This window comes from Nylanderia fulva, unplaced genomic scaffold (assembly GCF_048542155.1).
Source record: "Nylanderia fulva isolate GAGA-0341 unplaced genomic scaffold, ASM4854215v1 Scaffold1563, whole genome shotgun sequence".
Classification (NCBI taxonomy): domain Eukaryota; kingdom Metazoa; phylum Arthropoda; class Insecta; order Hymenoptera; family Formicidae; genus Nylanderia; species Nylanderia fulva.
In genome coordinates this window covers 1,606-10,835 of record NW_028189799.1, presented here as the reverse complement: position 1 = coordinate 10,835, position 9,230 = coordinate 1,606, and the positions used below count along the sequence as shown (strand labels likewise).

The window sequence follows — 9,230 nt, the reverse complement described above, 5'->3', positions numbered from 1 at the left end:
TTTTTCGCTCTGGCTTTTGTTTTTCGCCGGGCGACGACAAATTTTTCCAATTCGCTCGCGGCGTTTTTGTTTTCGCCCGGGCGACGAAAAATTCTTCCAAGCCCTTTTGGGCGGCTTGTTGCTATCCCGGGCGACGAAAAATTTCCCATTAAAGTCCGTTCGGGGCGTTTTTTCCCTTCGCCGGGGGCCGAGAAATTCTTTAACCCCGTTCGCGGCGTGTTGCTTTGGGCCGGGCGAGCGAAAATTTTTCCCAAAGGGCCCGATCGCGCGTTTTTCCCTTTCCCGGTTGGCGGGGGGACCCCCTCCGGCGGAAAACGCGCCGCACGTACCCCAACCCGATCGCGGCGTTTTGTTTTTTGTTGGGGGGCGACCCTCCCGGCCGCAAAAACCGTTTTTTCCCAATTTTCGCTCGGGGCTTGTTGCTTTCCCCGGGGCGAGCGAGTTTTTTTCCCCAAAATTTCGCTCGCGGCGTGTTCCCTTTCCCCCCGGGCGGGGGAAAAATTTTTTCCAACCCCGTTCGCGGCGTGTTGCTTTCCCCGGGGCGAGCGAAAATTAAATCCAAGTCCGTTCGGGGCGTGTTGTTTTTCGCCGGCGAGCAAAAATTCCCCCAAAGGGTCCTTTCCCGCGGCGTGTTGCTTTCGCCTTCGAAGGGGTTTTGGGGTCTCGTCAAACCCGACAAGACGAACCCCCCAAAGCCAGGCTGAGTCTAAACAGATGCAGCGTGGTAACTGCTCAAAACCGAGTACAACACCCCCCCCAAGGTTCCCAAACCCGTCTACAGACTTTCCGATCTCACATCGAATTTGGGAAAAACCCATGAGGGAACCTTTTAGACCCGTCCCTCGTAGGGGTTGAGCCCCGACGAGGGCGAGGCGCCTTTACGGAAAACCGGGCTCGTGCAAAACCCCGGCCCGGGGACCGGCCGCCTAGAAAGTGTCAAAAATTTTTTTTCAGCCTTTCGACTCACGAGACTCCTAGAGAATCATTCCCCCACCTTCGACAAAGGGGAGGATAGGGGCCTTAAATAGGCGTTCAGGCAAAATCCCACGGAGGGTACATTTCCCCCAAACCGGGCCGTTTCGCCCGAAAAAGTGGTAAACCAAATTTCCGAACTTGCGGTTCCTTTCGTACGGGGAGCGGGATTACTATGGGCAATGACAGTCATAGTGGGTAAAACAAACCTGCCCCACGAGGGGTCTAAACCCACCCCTCACTTTTCCCTTTTTACGGGTGAAAAAATCCGCCCTTTTGGCAAATTCGGGCTTCGAAATATAGGAAACCGCCCAACGAAATATCAAAATCGAGGGTCGTTTATAAACGTTTGGGCCCCGCCACAACCATTTTAATCCCTGTGGAAATTTTTTCTGACACCTCTTGCTAAAAACTTTCAAGCCAAAAGGATCGGGGGCCGTTTCGCAGTCCCCTATTCGTACTAAAACTTTGGAAAAAAGCCAGTTTTTTTGCCCTTTTTTTTCAAACGCGAGGTTTCCGGGCCTCGTTTGAGCTGGCCTTAGGACCCCTTTCTTTTTTTTTTGGGACAGATGTCCCCGCCCCAGTCAAACTCCCCGCCGGGCAGTGTCCCCGACCCCGGTCAGGGCGGGGTATTAAGGGCGATCGCCGAGGCCTCACGCCCATTTCTGCCCAACGCTTGGCTCAAACAACGTGACCGCCGGGGGGGAAAAGCCCCCCGGGAGCGCCCCGCCAAAACCTAAAATTTGGGAAACAAATGAAAGTATGGTTTCACCGGCATTTACCATCTCCCACTTATGTTTCACCTCTCATGTCTCCTTACAGTGCCAACTAGAGTAAAGCTAAACCGGGTCTTTTTTCCCCCCCCAAATTTTTTTCCCAACCCGGGTTCCCCTTTGGGGGGCCGGGGTTTTTCGCTAACATTAGATAGGGACATTTTGTAAAAAGCTGTTCCCAAACGAAAGCAACAGACTCCCGGGCCTCCCCCTTTCCCCGGGCAAAACGCCCCCACGGCAAACCCCCACCGTCCCAGAAACCCCCCCCGAAAAACGGCAGTAGAAATATCCACACCCTGGGGGCCGTACCAGTTTGGGCCCGTTTGCCGCGACGACGACCCCTTTTCCTGTTTCCCCACCCGTTTTAAACCTCCTAGGGCCACCTTACCCGTTGGACACGGTATCTTTTTTTAGGCGGAAAGGGTTTTCCGGCAGCCCGCCCGCCCCGCCCCCGGGAACCACGGGGGGGGCCTTTTCCATTTTTTGTCCCGGGCCTGGACACCCTTCTAACCCTGTTGAGGGGAATTTTTTTTGGAAAGGGAGAGAAGGATGACTAAAAGATAGGGACGTGGGAACTTTTAAATTTTTCCCTTCTTTGCGCTTTCACTAATTAGATGACGAGGCTTTGGCCCCCTTAAAGAGTCATGGTTACGCCCGCCCCCGGGGGGCCCGGGTGGGGCGGTTACCCCCCCAGAAAGGCCCCCCCCGGGGTCCCGGGGGGGCTAAAATCGGGGTTTTACTCCCCTTCCGAAAACTGGGGAAATCCACACCGGGTTTTCCCCCCTTACCGCCCTACACTGCGTATTACGTACGCCAGGAAACCCCAGATCCTTCGACTTTGGGGGCCCCTTTTAACCCCTCGCTTGCTTAAATTTTTTCCTTTTACATTCAGACACTGGGCAAAAATCACATTGCGTCAAAAAAACCCCCGCAGGGCCTCGCAATGTTTTGGGTTTTAATTAGACATTCGGTTTTTCCCCCTAGTCCTTGCCATTTTTTCCTGACTGAGCGTTAAAGGGCGGCCGAAGGGGGACGCCACGACGGCTCGCACCCCCCAGGGAACCCCTCCCCAGCAAGGAAAAATTCCCGGGGGGCCCAAAGGCAGGGACCAAGCTGGGATCCCGGGACCGGCGCGAGAACCCGCCCGTTCCCCCCTCCCCCCGGCCCCCCGTCATCCAAAACCCGTTTCCCCGCCCAAACCCCACCCCCCCCCGCTCCCAGAGCCAATCCTTTTTCTAAAGTTACGGATCAAATTTTTGCCGACTCCTTACCTACTTATTCTATTCCGACAAAGGGGCAAAAGGGCCCAAGGTAAAGATTTGGGACCGCTGCAAATTTTGGTACAAACCCGGGCGCGACACCTCCACGGGCCCCCTCCCCTTTGGTTTTCAAGGCCCCGAGGGGGACCCCCGGGGAAAACCCCGCCGAAACTGGGTGGCTTTTGGGCGTTCCAAACCCTACCCTCCCTCTAGAGGTTTCCAGGGAACCAAAACGCTTATACGGGAAAAGACACTTTTCCCCCGGAATCCCCCGACGGCGTTTTCCGGGCCCTTTGGGGGTTTCCCAAAACCCCGACGAACCATCTTACGGGGCCCCAAATTGGAAATGCGGTTCCGCGGGCCGGGGTTCCGGAATGGGAACCCAATCCCTTTCGCCCGACGGGCGTTTGTTTTTCCCGGTATAAAAATTTTAAATTATTATTTCTCGACACTCGAGAAATTTTTACCCCCGTCTTTGGACATAAGTTTTCCCTTCCTGGGGCTTAGGATCGCCGGGACTCGTTTTGAAAGGGCTGTTCACACAAAAACCCTTCTCCACCCCAGCCCTCCAGGGCTTCGCTTGAGTTTTTTGCAAACTACCCCCAAAGTCGCACCACGGGGGCTCCAGGCAGGCTCGCGCCCAGCCCCCTTTTTTCCCGCTCACCGCCCGCGACCCCCCTACTGGGCGGGGGCTTCGTGACGACCGAGAGAAGACTAACCCCGCTCCGGTTGCCCCCCATTTTGCCGCGAGGGCAGAGAAAGGGCTCGACGCTTCAGCGCCACCCAAATTTTCAGGGCTATTTGTTTTCGGAAAGGTGAGTTTTTAAAAACACTCCTTAGCGGATTCCGACTTCCAGGGCCACCGTCCTTTTGTCTTAAGAAACCCAAGGGCCTTTTTAAATTGGGGGGGGGGGGGTCCCAGGGAGCGCCCGAGTTGGCCCCTTTAAACTTTTGGGTTTGGGTTTCATCCCACAGGGCCATTCTCCCATCCCAAAAAAGGGGCCCACTTGGCACTCGATCCGAAATGCCGGGGCTTCAAAATTTCAAGAAACCCCAAGATCTCACCCCTTTTAAAAATTTTGAGAATGGGTTGGGGTTCGTTTGGGCCTCTAGGCCTCTAATAATTCGTTTTAAAACCAAAGATGAGATTTTGCCCCGCTTTTCCGTGGGGAACGCCCGGTCCCGGGCTATCCTGAAGGAAACTTCGGAGGGAACCATTTTACTAGACGGTTCATTAATTTTTTGGGCCCCAAACCCCGTTCCGACGATCGTTTTGCCCGTCAAATGGGCTCCCGGAAACCTTCCATGGGTTTCCCCTGACTTCGCCCCTGACCAGGCATATTTTTAAAACCCACTTTGGGGCCCCAAAGGTTTTACCCCTCTGGGTTCGCCTTTCTCCGAGAAAACAACCCCCCCGGGAGGCGGGGCCGGGAAATCGCGCGCGGCCCATCCTCCCTGGGGTCAAACCCCGGGGCCGCCCTTTCACTTTCATTACGCCTTTAGGTCTCGCGACAACCCCAAAGACTCGCGTACATTTGCCCCCTTGGGCCCCCGTTTTTCAAGGGGGGGCCCTAAGAACCCAAACCCAGTACGGGGCCGCCCGGGTTTCGGCAAACCGCAACCCGGGAGACGTTCGAGGCCGTCAAAGGGTGTCCCGTACTGAAACCCAAACACGGGCCAGGCCCGGGGGGACGGCGCGAAGTCCTTAACCTCCAAGTCCCCGTGGCCGCCCCTTGCAAAGGTCCTCGACGAAACCGTAAAATATTGCGGCCTGATCCCTTTGGGCGCGTACCCCGAGCAGCCGGCCGGGCGACCGAGGGTTTTTGGTCGCGTGCCGTTTTAACCCCGACGCGACAACAAACCCCACCCGGGCCCTAACCGGCCCCCCACGGGTCCCCCGACGTTCTACTTTTGGGGGGAAGTGCACGACGACGACCCGGACAAACGGGGCCGGGAGCGTGCCCGCCCCGCGAGCCGCAAGACCCCGCGGGGGCCCTCGCCAAAAGACCGAAGCCACCCCGCGGGCATGAAATTCCCCCCCCGTTTTGAAACTTTTTTTTCTTATTTTTTCCCCTGAAAGGTTTTTACTTCCTTGAAATCTCCCCTTCCAAAATTTTCTTTTTAAATTTCCCTCACGGGATTTTTTGCTATCGGTCCGTAGGGGCCCTATTTACCTTAGATGGAGTTTTACCACCCCCTTAGACTGCCCCCCTCTCAAGCAACCCCCCTAAGGGGAGTCCTCCCAGGGGGCGCACCCGGGCGCTACGGGCCCGGCACCCCCACGGGGAAGGGGCCCCCTTCAAAAAGGACTTCGACGCGCGGGGGCACCTCGGGAAAAAAGGGACCTCCCAAAACCCCATTTTCCCCCGCGGCGGGAAACCCCGGGTTCTTTCTGGGGTCTTTTCCCGTTTCGCTCCCCCGCACTAAGGGAAATTTCCCGGTTAGTTTTTTTTTTTTTTCGGGGCCTCTTAAAAATATGCTTTAAAATTTAGCGGGTAATCTCGCCGCTCTGAGGTCGTCGCATAGTGAGTTTTTCGTAGCCCTTTTTCCTCCTCCACGTCGCCATCGGTCTCTCTCCCTAAAAATATAATTAATAAAGGGAGAGAGAGGAAAAAGCGGGCGAACGAAGAGCGCAGCTCCCGCAACCCCCAAAAAATACGCGAGAAGGGGAAATCGCCGGGGGGCTAACCGCAACACCTCGTTGGTGGGAAAGGAGACGATATATCGGCGGGGTTTTAGATTTTCGGCTCTCCCTTCTCTTTTTTATATACGAAAATTTGGGCGGAATCGATTCGCCCAGTACCGGGCGCGCTCGCCGGTCCCCCTTTTTTTTGCTTACGAATTTTGTGGACTCGGAACCCCGGGGCGGCTCGCGATTTAAAAACCCCTTTTCCGTAAAAAGGTAAAAAGGTTAAAGAATCTCTCCCGCCGGACGAAAAACCGCCGTATTTTCCCCGTAATACCGTTTGGTGCGGGCAAGGGGGGGCCTTTGGCCTAAAACGCGCGAAACCCCAAACGCAAACCTGGGGCCGGGAAAAGAGTGCGAGAGCAAATCCGGGCAGTCTGTGTAATGTACGGGGAGGAGAGACGGTGAGACAACGCTACCCCCACTTTCGGGAGACAACGACGCACCCGCCCCCTCTAGGAAAACAGTGCCATTCACCGTCCCGACCCTTTTTTTTTTTGGGCCTTTGTTGCCCCCCTTCCCCGCCCTCTTTCTTTTTCCCCTTTCTCCCTCTCTCGCGTACACACCCGACTTTTGGTTTCACAAAACCCCCCCCCCTTAATTTTTGCGCAGCAAATTTTTGGGGGGGCGCGTTCGCCAACGTTTTACACGCTTGTGCGCCCCTTTTCCTCCTCATTTTTAAAATTTTTAATTTGGTTGTCATTTCAACGACGCCCGGATTTGCCCCCGCCCCCGGCCCGGCGGGGGGCACGCACCTCGGGGGAAAGTCCCCCGATCGCTCAAAACGCCCCTTGTAAGCGTTGGGGACAGGGCACAGGGGCGCGGCCCCCATTCTCTATCGCCCGCCGTCGTGGGCCCTGCCGCTTTTTTGGGCAAAACAAATTTAAAAAAACGACCCCAGCCAGGCTGGTTCCCCGGGGAAATTTTAAACCGTGGGAAACCCCATGTCCCTTTGAAATTCGATGTTTATTGGTCCTGCAGTTTTCCAAATTTACCCCGCAATTAGCGCTTTTTTCATCGACCCACGGGGCCCAAATATCCCCGTTAAGGGTAACTTCGAATTTTTTTCGTTTTGCGAAGAAACCGCTTCTCGGGTTTTTAAACCCTCGGGGGCTTTTCTCCCCCGGACGAGAGAGAGAATAATCGTGGTGGGGTCTTGGGTCAGCCTGTAAAGCGCGCGTCCGAGGCCCGGCCCCCGGCCCCCCGCCCCCGCCAGGGAAGGGTACGGGCCCCAAAAATGAGTTGTGGGTTTTTTGTCGAGCGGCTCCCCGGGCCCCCCCGAGAGCTGGGGCGGAAAACTCTTTTAAAAACCTCGGGGCCGACCAGGTTTTCCGTTGGTTTGAAATATTTCGATCCCTTCTCCCTTTTTATATATTAAATTTTAAAATATATGGGGGGCCCCTCGCTCGGCACCCCGGGCGCAAAACCCTGGGTTTTCGGCACGCTTACCCTTCCCCCCCGACAACGGGGAGGGGCCCCATCGACGAAAAGGTGGGTGCTGCAACCCCGCGTGCGCGGGGATAGGTTTCCACCGGATCGCGCTCCCAAACCCCAACGACGCTCTGTGTGTGGGTGGCCGGAGAATGGCACACACCCAGCGTGATCGCGAACGTCCCCGCTCCGATCGTCGTCGAACAAACCCCCGGGGGCGCTGCTCTGGGTTGCCGACTACTTCGGGCAAGAAAGGGGCGACGGCGTCCCGGCGTTAATCAAAACACAAACCCAAAAAATTCCGTCAAATCCTTTTTTTTCTTTTTTTTTCTGAAACGCCTTTTCAAACGGTCCTTCGTCCCACTGCTGCGACGCGCGTCTCTTTCCCAAAAAAAGAGGGCTCTCGACCAGAAACAAACCCCGGAACGGTTTTTTGATCCTTCCCCCAAAGGTTCCCCCTACGGAAAACCCTTTTTTAGGGCCACTTTTACTTCCTCTAAATGATCAAGTTTGGTCATCCCTTTCCCCGGGAACCGGCCCAAAGCCGCAAAATTGCCCCCGCACCAGTCCCAAGACCCACAAATCATTCAATCGGTAGTAGCGACGGGCGGTGTGTACCCAAAAGGGGAGGGACGTAAAACGCGAGCTTAAAGACCCCGCCTTACTGGGGGAAAATTCCCCTCGTTCATGGGGAACCCTTTCAAGCCCCAATCCCTACCGAAGGAGGTTTAGCGGGTTACCCCCGGGCCTTTCGGGCCCGGGGAAACACGCTGATTCCCTTTAGTGTTCCGGGGCGTGCGGGCCCCAAAAATCTAAGGGGATCAAGACCTGTTATTTTCTCAATCCCCGTGCGGGTAGAAACCGCCTGTCCCCCTAAGAAAAAATTTTTTGTACGGGGGGTAGGAAAAAAACCCCCCCCCGAAACCCGGGGCCTTTTGCGATAAACCCTAAGGTAAAGCCTATTTTTGCAGGCCCAAAGTCTCGTTTTTTTTCGGGTTCCCAGACAAATCGCTCCACCCAAATAAAAAACGGCCCTGCCCCCCACCCCCCCACCGAACAAGAAAGACTATCAATCGTCAAACCTTCCGGTGGGGGGGCCCGGGGATTTTTCCCCTGTTGAAATCCCCAAAATTGCCGCAGGCCCCCCACTCCTGGGGGTGCCCTTTTCCTTTATTCCTTTAAAAATTTCCCGCTTTGCAACCATCCCCCCCGGGAAACCCAAAAACTTTGGGTTTCCCGGGAAACCCCCGCCGGTCCTCGGAGAAAATTTGGCGGGTCGCCCAGCTGGCATCGTTTTATTTGGGTTTGAACTAGGGGGGTTTTTCTGATCCCCGAACCTCTAACTTTTGTTCTTGATTAAAGAAAAGGGGAGAGAATGAGACGTTGCGGAAGTGATGAGATAGCGTGTATGATAGTAAAATTTTGGCGAGGGCTCCGTAAATTTCCCGTTTACGGGGAACCCAAAAAATTTTAAAGATGCGAGTGAGAAAAAACTGGACAAATTTTGGGGGAAAATGAGGAAAAATGAAAAAAATGTTTTTTGCAAAAATAAGGGGAATACGGGGAAACTGGAAAAGGTGTATGCGTCGAGCGAGCGGGATTTAGCCTACGGGGAAGTGGAAAAAGCTTGGGGCGTATTTCAAAAATTTTTAAAAAAGGTGATTTAAAAAAAGGGAAAAGGAAGAAATGTAAAACAAATGAAAAAAAATAGAAGAGTTTATGCGTAATATTAGAGCGGGTGATGCAAGTCGAGTGTGACAAGTGAGGAAATAAAGGGGAAAAATAAGGAAACCTGTTGGGAATCCCTGAATGTGCCCTGTGAAAACGGTGAGGAAAGTGAGGAAAGGGGGGGTAGCGATTGAGACGGTGAGCAGAGGGATTTAAAAGAATAAGAAGGGGGTCAGTTTTTAAAATGCTGGGCCCAAAGGTTGACTCTCGCAAGAAGGCCCAAAATCCCTCTTTACATGTGCCGAAAAAAATCTTTTTTCGAGTGAAATGTTTTAAAAAGAAATTTGAAGGAGCTTGAAAGGGGAAGTGGGTGGAGAGTAAATTTTTGGGAAAGTGGGGCGGTTGTGAGTAGGAAACAAGAAAAATGCAACCCCGCGGAAT

The 9,230-nt window shown here is 54.5% G+C and overlaps 1 pseudogene; it reads right to left on the bottom strand.

The window, feature by feature from the left end:
• Nucleotides 1–680: 680 nt before the first annotated feature.
• On the bottom strand, nt 681–5,522 carry LOC146723989 (large subunit ribosomal RNA; annotated as a pseudogene).
• Nucleotides 5,523–9,230: the final 3,708 nt, after the last annotated feature.